Here is a 21,287-nt window from a genome sequence, read left to right as displayed (position 1 = left end):
CCCTTCAAGTGCCTCCTGAATTCCGTTAACCCTTCAAGTGCCTCCTGAGTTCAGTTTACCTTCCAAGTGTCTCCTGAGTTCCGTTAACCCTTCAAGTGCCTCCTGAGTTCCGTTAACCCTTCAAGTGCCTCCTGAGTTCAGTTTATCTTCCAAGTGTCTCCTGAGTTCTGTTAACCCTCCGAGTGTCTCCTGAGTTCTGTTAACCCTCCGAGTGCCTTCTGAGTTCAGTTCACGTTTCAAGTGTCTCCTAAGTTCTATTATTATTTCAAGCGTCTCCTGAGTACAGCTATATCCATCTGTTCCAGCCAGCGTCCTAATCTCCTTGGAGGCTCCTGATTGGGGGGCCGCGACCTGCTGGGTGGACGCAGCTAAGTCCAAATCCCCTTGCGGGGGTCCCTGGTGAAAACCACCACTCAGTTAGACTCCGCACCTCTGATTAGGAGTATAGCCAAACTCCTTGGAGACTCCTTTGAGACGCCAGTATATTCGACCAGCAGTTCTTTCTCCACCATTGGCATCCGTGTCAGAATCCACGCCCCCAGTGGATCCACAACAATCCGTTGTGACAGCTATGCAGAGTTCCCAGAGTGTCCGCATGGGCACACTATGGGTTGCAACTCCCTCCCTCAGACCTGTCAGTGTGTGTGTGTGTGTGACCAGGTTCCAAGCTCCCGCCACCCCCGTTAGTGCCACTGCTGATCCCCAGATGTCTCCCTACCCGCCGGTGACTGCTTCTGCGAAGGAGTACGGTGTCTGACCTGCCGGTGAAAAGAAAGAAGAGGAGAGGTAAGCAGCCCTCTGAATCTCACTCCACTTGTCTGGACCTGTTTTAAAAATCCCAAAAGGGTCCTCCCTCCCTTCGGTTCCATGGGGTGGCCAAAGACATTGGGCTGTATTCAATGCGGCCGGCGAGGGGGTTAACCAGTGGGGATCGCCAAAAACAAGCGACCCTCGCCATTTAGACCCCGTGGAGCGAGCCTGCTGCATTTCGCCATGAGCCTCGCTGTTTTAGCGGCCGCACATGCTGTTTCCATGTCACTGTAAAAACCCAGTAGATGCATAAATGTTCTAACAGAGAAAGTAGTACAGGGCCCATGTGTTTCCAATGGACACATGATCTGATCATTGTTTAAAAAATATATATATTTACCTCCCCAGAGTCCAGTGATTGCTGCTCTGGTGAGGGCTTCTGGTCATCAGGGCTCTGTGCTGCTCTTATGGACCCCAGTGTTCACAGCAGCAGGAAGCCCTGAAGACCACAGTGCTGCAGGAGCTGATCCCTGGGTGCTGGTAAGTATTACCAGTGGCGGGAGGGTTGCCGGATGGGCGGGTCTTTGCAATGGGAAAGGGGATGCCAGTGACGGTAGTAGCAGTGCAATGTTTTCATAAAAAAAAAACCAGATATGGCTGCGGAGAGCTGCAGGGATGAATCTTTATCACAAGCGCACTCCTAAATGCAATAATACATACAACCACGCAGGGCCGGATTAAGCCATTGCGGTACCCAGGGAAATTGAGTCAGGGGGCCCCAGTGGAAGTGGTGGTGGGTTGTATTAGATGCATATCTTCCAACATGACCCCTTTCAGTTCCAGCTCATGAAACCTGCTACACCTGTGTCTCCGCCTGCACTCCATACTGTCCTGCTCGTATTATGACTACTTGGTTCTGCTGCTACATAAGAGGGACAGCGAGTGATGTCAATGCACTCAAGGTGGGGGCCCACTGGCAAAGGGAGGCCAGGGATACAGTATGCCCTACACCCCCCCCCCCCCCCTTAATCTGGCTATGCATCCATGTGATGTCAATTGTCACATTGCAAATAGGACCAACATTACCTCATTGGAACCAAAGTCATAATTTATGAACAGCACCACCTAATGCCTGATCAGTGTATTTTCTGCCAAGTCACACCCCAAGCTGAAATCATTTAAAAGGCAAAGGGAATTTTTCACATGATAATTAATATGCTCTGAGGAAAATCGTCAATCTTCTATTGATGAATAAAGAGTAAACATTTTGCCCACAATTCCTTGAATAAATCCGAACTACAGTAATACTTCATTTAGGGGTTTGTTTTTCGCAAAGGATGACTGAATAATGGACTAAATTACCCAGGTACTTTAGAGGCTAACATGAAACATGTAACTAGACAAATGGGTTAATTGCTTGCTGACTGTCTGAATGGGCACATGCTAAGGTGATTCAATTTTAAAATAAATTACAGGCTTTAAGAATGACACAATCTTTGTTACATGTCTTTGGTTTTGTAGCTATTCTCAACAACATTAATCTACTCCATTAAAAATACTTATTTCAAAGGAAAATCTAAAATATGTACAAGGAAGCTATAATGTATCAAGTAAACATTATGTTAAATAGTATTTAAATATCTCTTATCGCTTTGTAAATGTAACTGATTTTAGATTTATGATAATTATAATAGTAATTTAGGTAAAAGTAGGTCTGGAAAATTGAGTTATTTACACTTATAACTCAGAGCGAAAACTTCTGTTATTTCTCAGTATGATATATGGCTATGGCAGAAGGTCACCTCGGGGAACATGGAAGATTGACAAAACCACCAGATCACCTATAATACAGGCCAGCTTTTGTGAAATAACACTAGCATACCAATTAAATCTAGCCCTTGGAAAACAGAGACTACATCTGTCTGCAAAATAAACAAGACTGGGATTTCAACCCATTTAAACACTAGGCCAATAACACAGAGCAGGCGCCTTAACCAGAGTCTGCAGATACAAAAGAGCATAGCAGTGAATATTAAACATGACTGTGAGAGTAAATATACCGCCAACAAAGCGATGCACATGCAGATGAGCCCTTTCATTTCATAGTTAATGCATTCTAGGTAAATTATTAGAAAGGGTAGAATATATCAAAATATCTAGTTACACTAAAAAGCAACAGTTGACAATGAGCATAGGGATTTAATATCATAAACCAGAAATTACTTTTGCCTAACAAAGTTACATACAGATGGAGCCGGCTCCATCTTTGGCCGGCGCTCGCCAGATGCCTTTCACTGGCGAGCGCCGGCAATAGAGATTGGGACATGCGTGCGGCGGATCACGGCAGCTGGGCAGCGTCTCCCTGCCCGTCCCCGCTTCAGGGAGATGCTGCCCAGTTCGGGGGTGGCGAGGGGGACTGGTGCTGACGGCGGGGGAAGCAGCGGGGAGCCCCACCAAGCTCCGTCGCCAGCCGCTGGCAGTGGATGGCGGTAGAATCACCATCCACTGCAAAGATGGAGCCTGCTCCATCTGTACTGTAAAGTCATAGGGGTTTGAAGAGAGGAAGGGGTGGGTATGCATTCATGTGGTGCTACCGGCCATTCCTTTTTTGATTGCTTTACTTTGCATGTGCATACTTCAGAGTCAAGGGCGTAGCTACCATAGGTGCAAGAGATGCAGCTGCTATGGGGCCCAGAGTTGAATGGGGCCCATTTTTAAAGTTGTATGTGCTATATACATGTATTACCATCAGTTGCTAAATAGGGGGCCCTTACATACTTTTGGTATGGGGCCTAACAATGTCTAGTTACGCCCCTGTTCAGAGTCATTTTAAAGGTAAGCATTGGCTATGGTGCAGGTTGGTGACCCGTGTGCAGAGTACAGAGCAGCCCTAACCACTAGTGTTAGTTCTGCTTCTGACCAGTACCATTCTCCCAGCACAGCACCCATCACCCAGCAGCAGAGGTCATGGCAGCAGACACCAACAACCATCACCCCACAACCGTAAAAATCCTCATCCTAAGAGTTACAATTAAACATTTGGGTGCCCTGTGCCAGCAAGAGCATTAGTGACCCCACGCCCCATATTTTAAAAATGGACAGTGTGTGCTGAGGGGTGTGATCTTGCTTGAAAATAGAGTGGCCACACAATAGTGGCCACAATTCAAATTACTCCACACAATGTTGCAACCTTATTTACATTATATCATACAGTAGTGTCTCTTATTCACATTACACTAGTACCGCTTTAGCTTATACATAATGCAGTAGTGCACTGCATATATCGAATGCTACAGAAGTAGCACCCCTTATATACAGAATATCACATAGGCCCTTATTCTTATCGGTGCGGCCGGATCCGATTATGCGGCCAGGACCGAAACCTCGCCTTCCATACGGATCGCCAACTCCGTCCGTACGCGGTAAGAAGCTGGCCGAACGGACCGCATGTGTATTTTTCACGAAATACGCCTCCTCCATCTCAGGGAACCTCCCCCATCATTCGATGGTCGCAGACCATCGAATGCAGGACCGAGTGCTCCACCAGCTCCCGCAACCTCAGACCACACGGACATTTTTCCGTGCAAAAGCAGGGATCTCGGCGGGCAGCTGACATCCGGCGATGTCATATGTCCGCCCCCTACACGTGCGTCACGTCCGCATTACCATACGTACGCCCAGCGTTTGCATGGGAACGCCCATGAAACGCGGGGCGTATGCATATGGTAATGAGCCCAAATAGCCCTTCACGCCCCTCTCCACCCCCTGTTCGGATTGTTCACATTTCATGCAGGATTTGGCCGTACGCCCCGCTCGCACATGCGCAGAGACGCCTCTGTACATGCGCAGACACAAAACATCGGCGGCACGAACTCACGCGGATATTACCGCACCGACCAGAATAAGGGCCATAGATATGTTCCTTACACATTATGCCACAGATTAGCAATACCATTTTACAAATATGCCACACAGTAATGCCTCTTACACATTAATTTATTTTATTTATTTACAGTTTCTTATATAGCGCAGCATATTCCATTGCACTTTACAATTGGAAACAACAGTGATAACACAAACTGGGTAGTAACAGACTGATATAGAGGTAGGAGGGCCCTGCTTGAAAGCTTACAATCTATGTATGCCACACATTAGTAATGCCCTTATATAAATATGCCACACAGTAATGTCACTCATACTTTATGCTCCACATTAGTAATGCCCTTATGCACATAATGCTAAACAGTAATGCCCCTTACATTTAATGCCACACAGTAATGTCACTAACACAATATGCTCCACATTAGTAATGCATTTATGCACATAATGCTAAACAGTAATGTCCCTTACACTTAATGCCACACAGTAATGTCACTCACACAATATGCTCCACATTAGTAATGCCCTTATGCACATAATGCCACACAGTAATACCCCTTGCACATTATGCCACACATTACTACACTGCCCAATGCCCAGTGTAATTGCTCTGTGCTCCTACCAACTCTTCTCTATACACAGCCACCAGATCAGAGCTTTGATGGGAGCTTTGATTGCAGTAGAGCAGCAAACGCAGAGCTGCCAGTGCTGTCCACCCATCCCACTACTGTCAGCTGTGTCAATCAGCCCCAGGCTTGGAATTAATTCTCCTAAGTATTCCTAGTTTGCCTTTGCCAAGGGCCAGGTTAGGTAGAGTAAGTGGCAAGTGTACTGCACCCTTTATAGATACACCTTTAAATCAAGTCAAGTATATTTTATACTGTATATATAATATACACTAAACATCGGCACTCACCTTTCCTAGTTTTGGGGTGCCCTATGGCTTGTGACCACATTGTTTAAACAGAAATTGTAGGGGCTCTGCACTCACTAAATTAACTGATATTAATAAATAGTGGAGATTTAGTTCATGAATTGATCAATGCATTTAAGCCTGCAGCCCCCTTAACAGGACCCCACTTTCCTGCAGGTCCCAACACTATTGCTCAAAATGGTTACAATACACATAGCTATCACATCAATGTTTGATTCCAGGCATGCTATCTGGTCTAAAGTGGCCTGTGGGGAGTTCTATCGCCATTAAGTTCTATTTAAGTGACCTGTGGGGAGTTCTTATTTTCGTTTGAATATTTTCTACTACCACCAAGATCTGCACCCGGGGGATCAGATAATAATTTTAAATGTGCATGAGAAGGATGGATGGGGGTATTTAAAAAGCATGGCAGGAGGACTGACACTGTATGTATTTAAGATACATGTGTGGCTCTCTGATTCCATTATCACTTATATTGTACAGCGTACATAGACTTTTTCTGTATATTGTCACGTATATGTATATAGTATAAGCAGCTTATTGGTGGTTAATGAATTTCTCTCCAATTTATACAAAACTTGGCTATACTCAGAGGCTAGGAACTGCTTAATGATTTATTTATTTATTTAGCCCCTTTTGCTCAAGAATACTTTCTATTATTGTTTTTATAAATCTATACCTTTAAAGCTTTTTACAAAAGTAAAGCAGGAGCGGATCATAGTTATCTATGCAGTGATTCAGGTATATTTTTGGGTGGATTTTTTGCCAGTTTGAACCCCACCACATTGTAAAATCCAGGATTTTGATTCATCCAGCTAGAAAATTTGATACTGATCCAATGCTCTATTGTGCTCTAAAGTCTGTATTTTCATAAGATTCCCATCAGATTTGGCTTTAGTAAATCAGCAGATTGCAAACACACTGGGATTCTACTATAGAAACCCAAAAGCAACATTTAGAAAATGTAACACTATAACACTTGTATTGGTGCATGTGGCGCCTCTTTGGGGTGGTAGAACTAACAAGTGCAGAAGGTCCCACAAGAGGGTAAGCTGAAATTTCTAGTCTCCAAATTACTGTTGAGCCATAGGATGTTATACAGCAAAACAGAATACACTTACTCCACAATTTTATTATTATTACATATTATGTATAAGGCACCACAAGTCCAGAGCACGGCACCGTACATATAAGTGACAATATACAGAAAAAGTGTATGTACGCTGTACAATATAAGTGATAATGGCATCAGAGAGCCACACAAGTCTCTTAAATACATACAGTAGTGTCAGTCCTCCTGCCATGCTTTTTAAATACCCCCATCCTTCTTTCTCATTCACATTTAAAAACACAGATACGGGGAATAAATAAAGGTTATGTTTTACTATACTTTTTGGTGCATTACAAAGTGACACTCTTTCCCTTGTTCTCCAAGACAAGTTTTCCTTGCTCCACATTTAAAAGTATTAAATGGCGTTAGAACTCCCCAAAGTTCCCTTATATACTTAAATACCCCAGACCTTCCCATTCTTAATCTTTTTTTAAAACATATAACTGCTGGCTACTCCCATTTTTAGCTAGACTTGCTGCGGCAACACACACCATCATAAACACACACACACACACACTATTTTATGGCCCTGCCATTGCCTTTCCCCATCAACCCTTCTACCCATGACACCGTTACATTATTCACTTTAATGTGCCTGCTGTCCACACCCATAAGCACATTCCAGAACTGTCACTGTGTTGTGGCCTGCGCATGTTCCATGTGTTATTACTCCACACAGAGGCAGAATTACCATTGGTGCAGCAGGTGCAGTGCAGTGGGGCACCTGAGGAATAAGGGGCTCAATGCTGCCCATCACCCTCTTTCTACCAACTACTGTTCTTCCCTATCACACTCTGCCTCCTCTTCCTCTCCCGGTTACCTTCTGCCTCTCCCTCTCAACCTCTGCCGTGTTGCATATTGTGAACTTGGGTTGGGATGAAGGAGGGGGCTCAAATGATATTTTTGCACCTGGGCTCACCACCCACAAGTTCCGCCTCAGACTCCTTGCTATTTTGTTTCATATCCTACTTGAATTGTATTACTTTCAGAGCCTTTATATCAAGTGCAGTATACACACAGCAATAAAAATATCTATTCCTCCCTTCAGAAAATTCTTGCAAGATTGACCTTCAATATATTGAAACTAAATGCATTCTCCGGTTGGACAACTGCTTCAGTATATCCAAGCTGATGTATGAAATAAAGGTTTTAGTACCAGAGACCTAGTACAAAGTACATTGATTCTGATGCTTCTTTTCTTGTTGGATGTTTATATTTCAACAGCAAACCACAGGTTCCCTTGATTTAAAAACAGATTATTTCTCTTTTTCTTCATATATATCTTATTTGATTAGAGAAGTAGCGCGCCTTTGATCTGCTGCTTCATACTGTCAAGGCAACAGATAAGCCAGCTCTTGTTTGTGCTTTCTATAACTTGGACTGCTCGTTTAAGTTTTATCATTGTACTTTGCAGAATATTTTATCCGTACTTACCGTTAATTGCAGAGTGACTTAGGTACTATATCTGACAATACTAAAATAGTCATCATATTCTAATTACTGTGAAGGGCATATCAGACGAACGAAGGGATAAAGAATAATGAAAAACAGCTTTATTTATTTATTAAATCAATAGTTATAGAAAGGTCAGCTAAGTAACGGATCATTGTATTTCTCATGGTTTAAAGTTGATAAAAAAAAATCAACCTTCAAGATGTTTTCTCGCTCTGTTGGTTCAATATGTAAGTGGATAAACCTATATTCTATATTGCATTTTACTTTTTGAGTAAAGGTCATGAGCTGTTTGGCTTATTGCAGATGATAGTGTTTAATACACCTTGTGTGCCAGATTTAGGACGCTGAGCACTATTATTTTACTGATAATTCTATTCTTCTATTTCTATTTAAATATGACTACCAGGCAGTAGCAGCTAACATTATTTATCATAATTACTGTAGTTCTATACAAGAAGTGTCATCAATTTATTCTTAGCACTATAAACATGGATATGAGCTCAAATAAATAAATACAATAGGTACAGTAGCTAGTGAATACTTTGCTGTAAACAGAAGCCATAAAGGACCAATAGCATATACTGAATATGTTTACTGAAAATATAGAGCTCCAACAAGAATGGTATAACACCGGACACTGTCATAAGAACCACATGTTAGTTATACCCCTTTCGCATCGCAAACCCGGGTCCAACCCGGCATTTTGAACCCAGGTCCGACTAGGGTCAGAACCGTTCACACTGCACTTTCGACCCAGGTTATTGCCAGGTTGGCACGTTCTCAGTCAACCCAGGTCAAACATTACAACACCATGTTATGTAATTTTAAATGGACCTTTTATGGCTCAGAATGATGAGGTGTCAAGGGGACAAAAGGAGAGGGTGGGGCCAGCTCACAGCATTGCAGCAACCCCTTATTCCTAATAACTCTTTTACCACATCAGGACTCCAATTTGTCATGGCTGCGTACGCAGGAAAATAAACAAAGGGCTCTCTATAGTCTCCTGTGTACTCTGCTGTCTGAGCACAGGCTGCTGACATCATTAGACAGACAAATAGCAGCCAATCAGTAGTTTTCTATGACTCCAGGGTTGATTAACCCGGGTCGGTCAATTTAAGTGCACATTGACCTGGATCCAACCCGTGTTTAACACTGCTTATATCCTGGGTTGAAATGGCGGGTTGGTCAACCCGGAATATTTACAAGTGTGCCTTTTTAACCTGGGTTGAGCAGCCTCAACCCGGCAATAACCCAGGTTATTTTGGCGATTCTAACATGTTTCATCTCCAAGTGAGACTTTCAACAATTATTTTGAAAGTGCCACTTAGAGACTAAACGTGTCAGAGTTTCAGACAAGAAGGAGCTAAATGGATTGTTACAGCTGAAAATTGATCACAAATAAGAGATGAGAAAGTGAACTGAGCGTCAGAAAGTGTCCGGACCCAATTTACAAGCTACTAATATCAGAAGTACTTTCCTCAGCAGATTGGAACACAGTAATCTGGCATTTCTTAATCATTGCCACAAGCGTCTAATACTGATTCCTCATCTGCTAATCTTCCGGAGGGGCAGCAATTACTGTACAGGCTGTAATCAACAGCTATTTGGATAATACAGCTAAATTAATGATTTTTATAGTGAACTGTAAGAACATAAAGTTCCAGATTTGTGGTATTTCAGTCATCTAGCCAACAACAAAATTAACGTTTGTTGTTGCTTATTTATCTTGTATATAGAGATTTAATATCATCTCCTTTATTTGTATTTCTAATCATTTATAGCTGTTATGTAAACTGGGATACGGTCGTATTGTCGGCCCGACATTAGGTTGACACCGTTGGGTTGACAGGCAACAAGGTCAACAGGGTTCTAGGTAGACATGGATGAAGGTCGACAGGTGTCTAGGTCGACATGGAACAAGGTCGACATGGTTTTAGGTCGACAAATGTGTTAGGTCGACATGGGTTAGGTCGTCAGGTCGCGAGGTCGACAAGGGTTTTTTCACAGTTTTTTTGAGCTGACATGTGCCGACAGGCGGTATTTAATGCCCTACCATCCACTAGGGTGTGGTGGGATAATAAAATAGTGTGCTGAGCACAGCAAGGCAGGTCGAAGCATTGCGAGCGATGCGAGGGGCTGCAGTTGACTTCCAACTGTGTCCATGTCGGCTGTGTCGACATTTGGGTAAAAAAAAACAGTGAAAAAACCCATGTCAACCTCGCGACCTGTCGACCCAAACCATGTCGACCTAACGCATTTGTCGACCTAAACCCATGTCGACCTTGTCCCAAGTCGACCTAGATACCTGTCGACATTTACCCATGTCGATCTAGAACCCTGTCGACCTTGCTGTCTGTCAACCCAATGGTGTTGACCTAATGACTGTGGACCTAAGTCGGGTTGACAATACGATCCACACTCGAGTAAACTAAAATGTGTCTTTAGAAAACGTTATTAGTAGTATAAGTCTTCTTATAAAGTCACATACTGTACTATTTGAGTACAGAATTGTATTGTTTTACAGCATTGGCTCCAGAAAGTTTTTTCCACGTGGTATTTAGGGGGGTGGGGGGTGTACATTGATAGCTGCTTAAGGGGGAAATTTGCTAAGATGCGTATTCTACTTCACATGTGTTGTTGCTATGGGCAACCAATCAGAATCCACTTCTTATTTATTTAGCACCCTCTAGAAGACAGTAGACAGGATCTGATTGGTTGCCCATAGCAACATCACGTGTGAAGTAGAATACACATCTTAGTATATTTTCCCCTAAATATCACTTTTCTGTGTGATTTTGGATAGAACTAGATGTAACACGCACCTTACTCCCATGGGTATCTGTACTGTGCATACACAAATCACTGGTAAAATGGCCACTGTACCACTTTCCTGGTGATTTCTATCTGCAGCGCCGGCCGCTGATGGAGAGGTATAATTCTATGGGTCAAAAAGAATGATAATGCAAAGGGATTGCTAACCGATTGGAGCTTAATTACATGAATGCAGGGGTGCATTTTCCTTCCATGAATACATCAATGGCAAATTAATAAAATGAGCATCTTTCGAAGAAGTAGAAGGCAAGATGATTGCAATGATGCAACAGTTTTCAAAACAATATCAGGTACTTGTGCCGTTTCACGGCGCCAGCATGGCGCCGTGCTACTTCCGGGTGTACGCTTGCCACGAAATTTGTCAAATAAAGTTACTTAACTCCATGCCAACATGGATAGTTCATACCTCCACTATCCATGTTGGCATGGAGTTGATTTTAAATAGCGTGGCGAGCGTAGCGAGCCACCGAGCCCAAAACTACACAAGTACCCAATATCAACTTCAGGATATTCACCCTTCTTAAATAAAAAGTTATGAATTGCGTTAGTAATGTTATACTAATATTACATCAATAGCCATTAGAGCTGAAATATAATTAGAGATATAACCAGCAAGATATTTGTGGGCCCCATTGCAGCATTATGAAGAAACCGCTAACCTTTATACAGAGATATCTATTTCCACATTATGGTTTCATTGTACGCCCAATAAAAGTGCCTTAAATTCCAATGATACAGCAATTTAAGAAACAGCATCATCTTCAGGATATTCCCCCTTCTTCAGGATATTCCCCCTTCTTCAGGATATTCCCCCTTCTTCAGGATATTCACCCTTCTTCAGGATATTCCCCCTTCTTCAGGATATTCACCCTTTTTCAAGATATTCACCCTTCTTCAGGATATTCACCCTTTTAAAATAATAAGTATGAATTGCTTTAGCAATGTTATACCTATACATGTTGGCCAGATTTTAAGTACTTGTGTACCCTTAAAGGTTTTCCAGGGAGATGCTGCCCAGATAATTTACTGTAAGTTAAGTTCCATTTCAGACCAGGCTTATGAATTTAAGGTAGAACCCAGAAAATGGCAATTTTTGCCATAAGTAGGATATGCTGTAGAAATAGGGTTATATGTACACATAAAAAGTAATCTGCAAGTTCAGACATTTATTAATTGATTCCATCCCTGTTAACTAGATGCTTATTCTCACCTCTAAAGCATCTCCTCAGACTCCGGCTTCTAACTGGCTGTTTGTGTGCAGTATGCTACACAGCACCTTCACAGTCTCTCCTCAGTGGTCCTGACATGACAGCTACTCAGCATATAACTCTTGTCCTGAAAGATGTTGTTTCCTACTCCTCACAGCCTCCACTGCCGCCACCATTATTGTAAAACTAAGCATGCTGTTACCAAACAGACTTTCCCTCCAGAATCAAACATGGGTGCAGCCATGCTTTGTCCAGTCAAATGACTCTCTACAGACAATTGGCTGCAGCCTGCATCCTAACTGATTACCCAGCCAATCCCCACTGGCCTGTGGGTATAAGTTTCCTGAACCAGCACTTTCTGGTTGTCAGCGCTATGCTTATCTAAATGTCTCTTCTCTACTGTGGTTGATTTATTTATTTTTTGTTCCCAGGCTTGCCAGCTCCTGAGGATTTCATATCCTGCTTAAAGAGACCTGCACCTTTTCCATCCTGCCGTGTCACCTGACTCAAGTTATGTCACAGCATTGTTCCTTACTCCATCAATGTCCCAGCATCGTTCCCGACTTCATTGGGGTTCCATCATCTATTCATGATACCATCAGTGTTTCATAATCAATTTCTGATACCATCGGTATTCCATCATTGGACCAGTATCATCTGTTTTCCATCATCGATTCAGCATCATCTGTGTTCCACTATCATTTCAGCATCATCAGTGTTCCACTATTGATTCAGCATCAAGTGTTCCACCATCATCTCAGCATCATTGATGTTCCACCATCTATTTATCATCATAGGTGTTCCACCATCAATTCAGCATCATAGGCGTTCCACTCTCGATTCAGCATTATTAGTGTTCCACCATTGAGTCAGGATCACTGATGTTCCACCATCGATTGAGCAACATTGGTGTTCTACCATTGATCCAGTACCATTGGTGTTCTACCATTGATCCAGTACCATTGGTGTTTCATCAGCTTCCCAGCTACCATCGGTGCTCTGCCATCAATCCTGTACCATTAGTGTCACACCATCAGTTTTATTGCACCTCCAGTATCACCAACTCCTGGTCATTATTGGCTCATCACCTCTATATAGTTGTTAGCTGTTCCTGTCTGCATCTATTCCAACCTGCATCCTCTGTGTTTGCCTCCATATTGATGTATAATATTGCCAACAGCATTTATCTGACTTCTGTGCATTGAGATAGAAAACAGTTACCGAAGTAACCGAAGGGGCGCCTGTATGAGTTGTTGCTGCCAGCAGCTGTCCAAAAAAGGGATTGTCAGTCCCTACAGAAAAATGTACTGGAAAGAGGGGAGACTGCGCTTACATTGACGACAGGATAAGGTCAATTTAAAAAGGCAATTTAATTGTACAATAACATACTATAATAAATAAACAAATGATAAAATAGGCACACAATGGTAAGGGAAGGGAAGGGGGGAATGTGAAAGCTGCATCCACTTATTATATTTTCACCTTTGAGAGTCCACAGTTCAGTGTGATACTAGGAGATGGTAGAAGTGATAAGTCCTCTTGACCTGGCCAAAGCGGTATTTCGATGGTACTTCCTCCAATTGTATAATGGGGGTGGCAGTCCTCCCAGATGGAATATCAGAAGTGGAGATGAAAAGTCCGCTGTGAGACCCCTGAGTGGGTATTTAGATAGGCTGGCTTGCCTTCAGATGGATGTTACCTCACTCCGGTCCATTGGCTGGTGGTCAATACAAGGCTGAGTCTCCTGTCAACTTTAGGTGATAGGTGATGGTAGCTGGATTGCAGCAAGGTGGATGGGCAATGTGGGTGCCTGGGCCAATGCGTTTCGCCGCTTTAAGCAGCTTTTTCAAGGTTCTTTCACCTTGAAAAAGCTGCTTAAAGCGGCGAAACGCGTTGGCCCAGGCACCCACACTGCCCATCCACCTTGCTGCAATCCAGCTACCATCACCTAAAGTCGACAGGAGACTCAGCCTTGTATTGACCACCAGCCAATTGACCGGAGTGAGGTAACATCCATCTGAAGGCAAGCCAGCCTATCTAATTACCCACTCAGGGGTCTCACAGCGGACTTTTCATCTCCACTTCTGATATTCCATCTGGGAGGACTGCCACCCCCATTATACAATTGGAGGAAGTCCCATCGAAATACCGCTTTGGCCAGGTCCAGACGACTTATCACTTCTACCATCTCCTAGTCTCACACTGAACTGTGGACTCTCAAAGGTGAAAATATAATAAGTGGATGCAGCTTTCACATTCCCGCCTTCCCTTCCCTTACCATTGTGTGCCTAATTTATCATTTGTTTATTTATTATAGTATGTTATTGTACAATTAAATTGCCTTTTTAAATTGACCTTATCCTGTTGTCAATGTAAGCGCAGTCTCCCCTCTTTCAAGTACATTTTTCTGTGCATTGAGGACTATTATTTAATCTGTGCTACTGGCTCGGACTGACAGCTTTCACTAGAGAGCAGGGCCTTACACCAGCTAGAGCAAGTTACACTGCAATTCCCCAATAGACAGCACTGAGCTTTCACTTTATTCACCAACCACTTAGCACGAAACACTTTTGTACAAAGATTAATATTGCTGCTCAGCATCAAAGGATATTGTTGCATGGAGCGTTAAATATCTTCAGAAGAAAAGGAGTTACAACACTGTCTAACTAGAGCTAACTACGTTTTATATGTTGTCATGCCCATTTTCAGCAACTACTTCAGCCTTCTAACATTTGTCTCAAGGAGATTAGATGTCATCATTAAAAAGTGTACTATAAACTTAATCCAGCTGCCTATAGCTGTAAAAGGGGCCCCGACTATACAGATGGCTTCATCTTTGCAGGGCTGGCGTTTCTAATGCCAGCCCCACCATTACGCCAGCCCCGCCAGGGGGCGCACGCGCATGCGACGCTCACGCGCCCCCCTGAGCAACGGAGCCTGCCTCCGGTACCCGCCACCTCCCCCGCCGTCGCTGCCCGTCGCCCTCGCCACCCCGAGCACCCCCTAACCTTGCCCGTCTTCCTGAAGCAGAGATGGGCAGGGACACGCAGCATCCCCGCCGAGAGACTGGGACGCGCGTGCGTGTGAGACGCACGCGCGTCCCAGTTCAGTGTAGCCCCCCCAGCGGGGAGGGTCTGGCGAGCCCGGGCCATGGATGGCAGGGGCTCAATCTGTAGAGTCATTTTAGAGAGACATTTTTGCTTTGTGTACATAGGCAGCTACATTGTAATATGTATTGTATATACTTTATTGGTGAAAAACATTTCTAAGTTCTATCAGTGGAGGAAATGCTTCACAGAATCATTCTATTGTAATAAAAATACTGAAAGGCAATTGTGTAATTACTGGCTGTGAGTATTTTGAACTGTATTGTATTGTGCATTACTAGACAAACTTGCTTCCCATTAGACCAGTGATTTTCAACCAGTGTGCCGTGGCACACTAGTGTTCCTTGAGCTGTTCTCAAGTGTGCCCCCAGATCTAGAGATGCCCAAACCCATTTACAGCCATCACCAGTTCAAATGTTATTTACTGGTCTCTTCTTTTCATGTAAAGGGCCAATGTATTTTATTTTTGTTACCTGTGGGGATCATTGTGATTGTTTTTAATGTGGGGGCCAATAGGTTTGTTTTTTCATGTGATGGCCAATGTGTTTTACCCCATGGGGATCTCATGGTGTGCCTTGGCAATTTTAAAGTCCTATTTAGTGTGCCGCAAGGTAAAAAGGTTGAAAATCACTGCATTAGACACTACAAACACCAAGTTTGGGAGCCAGATTCTCTAAGCTTCAAAAGTGATACAATGGAGAGTGATAAACAGCCAGCCAATCAGCTCCTGCCTGACATTTTTCAAACACAGTCTGTGACATGGCAAGTAGGAGCTGATTGGCTGGTTGTTTATCACTCTCCAAGTTATCACTTATGAAGCTTAGAGAATCTGGCCCTAGGTGAGAAATACAAGAAGAAATAAAGTAACACTGTCAACCAGAGTATCCCCCTTCCTAATACTTACCTGTAAATTATTACCTTACATGACACTTTTCTCATTGTGTTACATGCGTGTGTGTGTGTGTGTGTGTGTGTGTGTGTGTGTGTGTGTATGTCTATATGTCAAGAAAACTTAGGGGGAGGTTAGGACAAGTCTGCAAGACTAGGAGGGTTAGGTGGCAGGGCATGGGTGTTAGGTACTTGTGGGGAGGGTCAGGATTAGGTTGCATGGGAAGTGTGAGGAAGCGCATCAGTAATGATACAGAGGCTGCAGGGTGAGGGAGTGTATCAGTGCTATAGAGTCCAGGGTGCAGGGTGAGGGATTGCATCAGTGTGATAGAGCGTAGGCTGCAGGGTGAGGCAGCATGTCAGTGTGATACAGTGCATAACGTGGGGTGACGAAACCCGTCAGTGTCATAGAGCCCAGGCCGCAGGGTATGGGAGTGCTTTAATGTGATAGAGTGCAGGCTGTGAGGTGAGGGAGCACATCAGTGTGATAGAGCATAGACCACAAGTCGGGGAATACATCAGTGTGATAGAGCTCAGGCTACAGGTGTAGGAGTGCATGTGACAGAGAGCAGAATGCAGGTTGAGAAAGCAATAGAATGTAGGCCATGGGGTGAGGGAGTGCATCGGTGTGATAGAGCGCAGGCCGCAGTCGGAGGGAGTGCGTCATGTGGGAATTGTGTGCGTAAGCAGTGCTACTCCTGTGGGCATTATGTGCAAAAGGGGTGTAACTCCTGTGGGCATTATGTGCCCACAGGAGTTCCTGGAGCAGTGTGTCTACCTATACTTGGCTCAATGTGTCTATTTGGCTCTACCTGGTACAATGTATATACAGTAAGTGCTCTACCTGTCACAATGCGTACAAGTGGTACTGCGTGGTGTAATGTGAATAACAGACACTACTGTGTGGTGTAATGTGAATTTGTACTATTATGTTACCACGCCTCTTCCCCATGAAGCGACACCCACGCTGTTTGGAAAGATGGTGCAGCACCGCAGGTGGAGCATGTTATGGTTTATTCTTATTGATTCCCTTGAATGGGGGTATAGCAGACCAATGCTTCGCCCAAGGCCTATTATGCTGTAAGAAGGCCCAGCATGTGTATGTTTTTTGGGTGTGATGGCTTTAAAAGTCTTTTTAAATCATCGTTTGCAACTGAGTAATCCATCAAATTAATCTATTCCCTTCTTCCCTTCTGTTCTCCATGGTACTAATGATACAATTTTTCATTTTAATTCTGCATTATATCATTGCATTTTTTTTTTAAAGAACAGATCATGAGTACATATTACAATTGTCAATTATCAAAACTAGCGCTGGCAATTCTGCTGTCCAGTATGTGATTTTTATACGTGAATATATGTGAATACGCAAAATAATTGAAACACATTCTGCTTTTAAAATAATATACAAAGACACTGTACCTAACAGTAAAAAGAAAAAGTTGCCAAAAAAAGATCAGTTTATTATATACATGCAATTGGCATCTTCTCCAGTTGATGTAACATGATGCCAAACAGTTTAATATCTGTGGCACAAACATATTTTACACATACACGATCCCTGTGCTTTATGGCAGAAGATCAAATTCTCTTGTCTCCACTGTGGCAGAGGCTTTGCTGTGTCAGAATATTTCTAGGATGTAGAACAGCTAAATGCACCGCAAGTCACATTACATTATGTCACATCAAGCATCATATCTGCAGGGGTTGCCATGCCCAGGGGATTCAAAGGACTGTGCCAAAGCATTTGGCATGTTTCAAAATGTCATCAGTTTGATATAGTTATAGATCATTTCAAATGATGTTGAGATAATTATTGGCAGCACTCGGCGACGGTAGGTAGCCAACAAAGCACTCAGTGGACTTTTTCATACAGCTTCAAACTGCACAGTCCACATTTTTGCCTATACACATAATACTTACAAGTTTAACTGTAGCTGCCACTTAGACTTAAATTATTCCATCCCATTTTTAGATTATAATGTACTTTTTTCTTGATTTATATGTGGATCGGGTCATTAGTTCATAATATCTTTGGCAGCACTGTCGATCTGAAAGCTGAACTGCAGACATTTTTACCTCTGGGTACTTTGTATTCCACCAATGAATTATTGGAATGAATAAAAATAAAAATGGAGTTACTTTTGCAGATATTTTTAGACACATTTTATGTTGGCTATTATTGAGATCTTTATACGTATTTTATTAACCCACTTCTCTAAATTAGCATCTTTGCTGTAGCCCAGGATTAAAAAGATAGTCATTTATGGGATGATTTCCGTGTCCAGTATGCTAATGTCACCTAAATATTATCCCGCATGCAATAAAAATTTAATACAGTATGTTAATGGATATTGTTATAGTTACAACAATATGATTGTTTACTTTGAACTGTTCTATGAGAATCTCCGTAAGGTAATCCTGCTTTTATGCATGTTTTACATATAGGAAATGTGGTTAGATTTAGCATTGCTGCTGGTTTCTTGGACGCGGCAGCAGCAGCGATGGTATCATATGTTAATGCAGCAGGAGGTGTCTGGTAAGTAGATGCTTCCTGCATGCATGTGTGATCTAGTGCTGCATCCATTGGCTGGCTGATTAGCCCATGAAGTCATGCAAGTCAGCTACAATGCAAGAGGCCAGTAAATGTCCGTTGGAAGAGTTGTAAACACTACTCTGTTATGTAACATATGATGCAGGACCCATACTACATAGCTTTGTAAATATACAGTAGCAATGAGAATAGTATAGACATAAACAGCAGCGCGGCTCCTACCTTCTTGTTGGAGGGTGCTTGTTGCTACCTGTGCATGGAAAGGAGAGGACATCCAGATACGGCACCTGTGCAATGGATGTGGCAGGAGCTGGGGGGGGGGGGGGCACATGCGTACAAGGGGCAGCATGAGTGCACATTCTATGGAATGTGTCAGCTGCAACCCATAAAAGTCAAATAGAGCTACCTGAAAGGCTGGGAGTGGCTACCTACTGGCAGCATGCTCTACGGTAATCTGGACATCCTAGAGGGAAGTAATACCTCCCATTGGGACTGCCTGTGTATGTCTACTATGATTGACTGGCAGGTAACACATCCAATAAGAAGCCAATGACAGTCACAGTGAGGCTGCAACTTGCTCTCTACAGCAGCGCATTTGACTGGAGGATGCAGTCCTGCAACCCCCAGGTAATTTCTGCTACCGGACATACACAAAAATGCATACATTTGCGCTGTGTGCAAAAACTTACCATTTGTTGCTATGCACAGAGATCTGTGCCACTAAGATTAAACCCCATTGTGCATATTGTTTAGATATGATCATATGATATTTTGTATGCACTCAATAAAGCTGTTTCAAACAGTTTTCAATAGACGTGTAGATTCCTCCAAAGGTTTATGTGGTTGATGTGGAAAATAACATCAAACACAATAGTGTACACGGAGGGAATGTTCTGATTTTGTTCATTATTGTTTTAAACAAGTCTTTCAGATGATTGAAAATGATAGCTCATTTTCATTGCCCTTGGGCATCGCACAGATAAGCTTTGTTCAATGCAATGGGTAAAATTGAATTGACAAAATAACCTTGTGTCATATACACTGGCAACAAAAACAAATAATTTTCTCTAGATGATATAAAGATTCAGCTACGTACATTGGGAAAACTAAATTATTAAAGCACCTAATTTAATAAAAGTTGCAGGAAGTTATGTATAAAATTAAAAATGCAAGTCATCTGCTAGTAGAAATTACCTTTAAAATGGAATTCAAACATAACTGTAAAAGTTCACAACTACAGTAGTTATACAGTGTTTTATTATTATTATTATTATTATTATTATTATTACTACTATTATTATTATTATTATTATTATTATTATTATCATTATTATCTACTGTTAAGCTTGTTTTGTATTTTGAGCTGTAAAGACAATGGTAAAGCACTTTGAGTCCTATTGGGAGAAAAGTGCTATATAAATATCATTATTATATATTATTTATATGGCACAATTGACTTGTCTTCAATTTAAATGTGTACTTGTCATTCATATTACTGTACCTTTAGTACCCTCTGGGAGAAGCCTGGAGACGAGATGTTGCTTGCACCCCAGGGGGTGGGGGTCAGGGGGACCAATTCAGACTTGGTTGCTAGGCTGAGAATCTGAGAAGACCAGTGATCAGATAAACACAGCCCCTCACACGCCGTGCATATGGGGTGCTGGAGGACTCATCGACAGTCGGGATTCCGATGGTTGTTTCTCCGACATCGAAATCCTGACTGTCAGGAGCCTGACAGTGGGAATACCAACTTACACTGGCTGTTTTCCCTTGTGGAGGTCCACAACCCCCATAGAGGGAGAATAGAATAGGTTGCGAGCACAGCAGCATGGCGAGCATAACTAGCCTGCAAGGGAATTCAATGTGCTCACCCCCTGTCGGCTCCTGACAGTCGGGATTCTGATGTGAGAGAAATGACCGTCTGAATCCTGTCTTTCGGTAAGTTATACCATACCTGTGCACATGAGGGGAAAACCATTTGGAATCACTCACCATCAAATCGTTTCCCCCCTCTGTTCGCAGCAGCGAGTAAACCAGGACTTGCTCGGCGCTTTGATGACTGTGGAGAGAAGGAGGGCGCTGCTGATGTCAGTGGCCTTCCCTCCCAATGGCTGGAGAACAACTGCATTTTCCAGGGCACTCCCAGAAAACGCTGGATTACCACCCCAAACGGTCACATGATGGGTAGCCATCACTGGGTGTCTTCATGCGGATGGCTCACGCATGCGAGGTCTGATATTCATCAAGGCTGCAAAATCACAGCCCTGTGTGAAGGTCTGAATCGGGCCGAGGATGTCAGTCACTTGGAACCACCCTAAAATTACATGATTTATGGGTCTGCAAGGATGTGTGTCATCAAACCCCACCCTCCAGTGCACATGACAATTCCCTGTACAAGCTTCACATTCTGCCAACATTACTAAAAAATGGGCAGCACTGCAGAATATCTGGCTGTTCTGTTGTTGTGGGTGCCTGGGACTGCCCGAAAAATCAAAATATTATGTTATTAATCTATCTATCTATCTATCTACCTGCAATGTGCCATATAGAGTAATAATAATAATAAATA

Source organism: Crinia signifera, chromosome 3, assembly GCF_055691185.1.
Source record: "Crinia signifera chromosome 3, ASM5569118v1, whole genome shotgun sequence".
Classification (NCBI taxonomy): domain Eukaryota; kingdom Metazoa; phylum Chordata; class Amphibia; order Anura; family Myobatrachidae; genus Crinia; species Crinia signifera.
Note: the sequence above shows the minus strand (reverse complement) of the source record.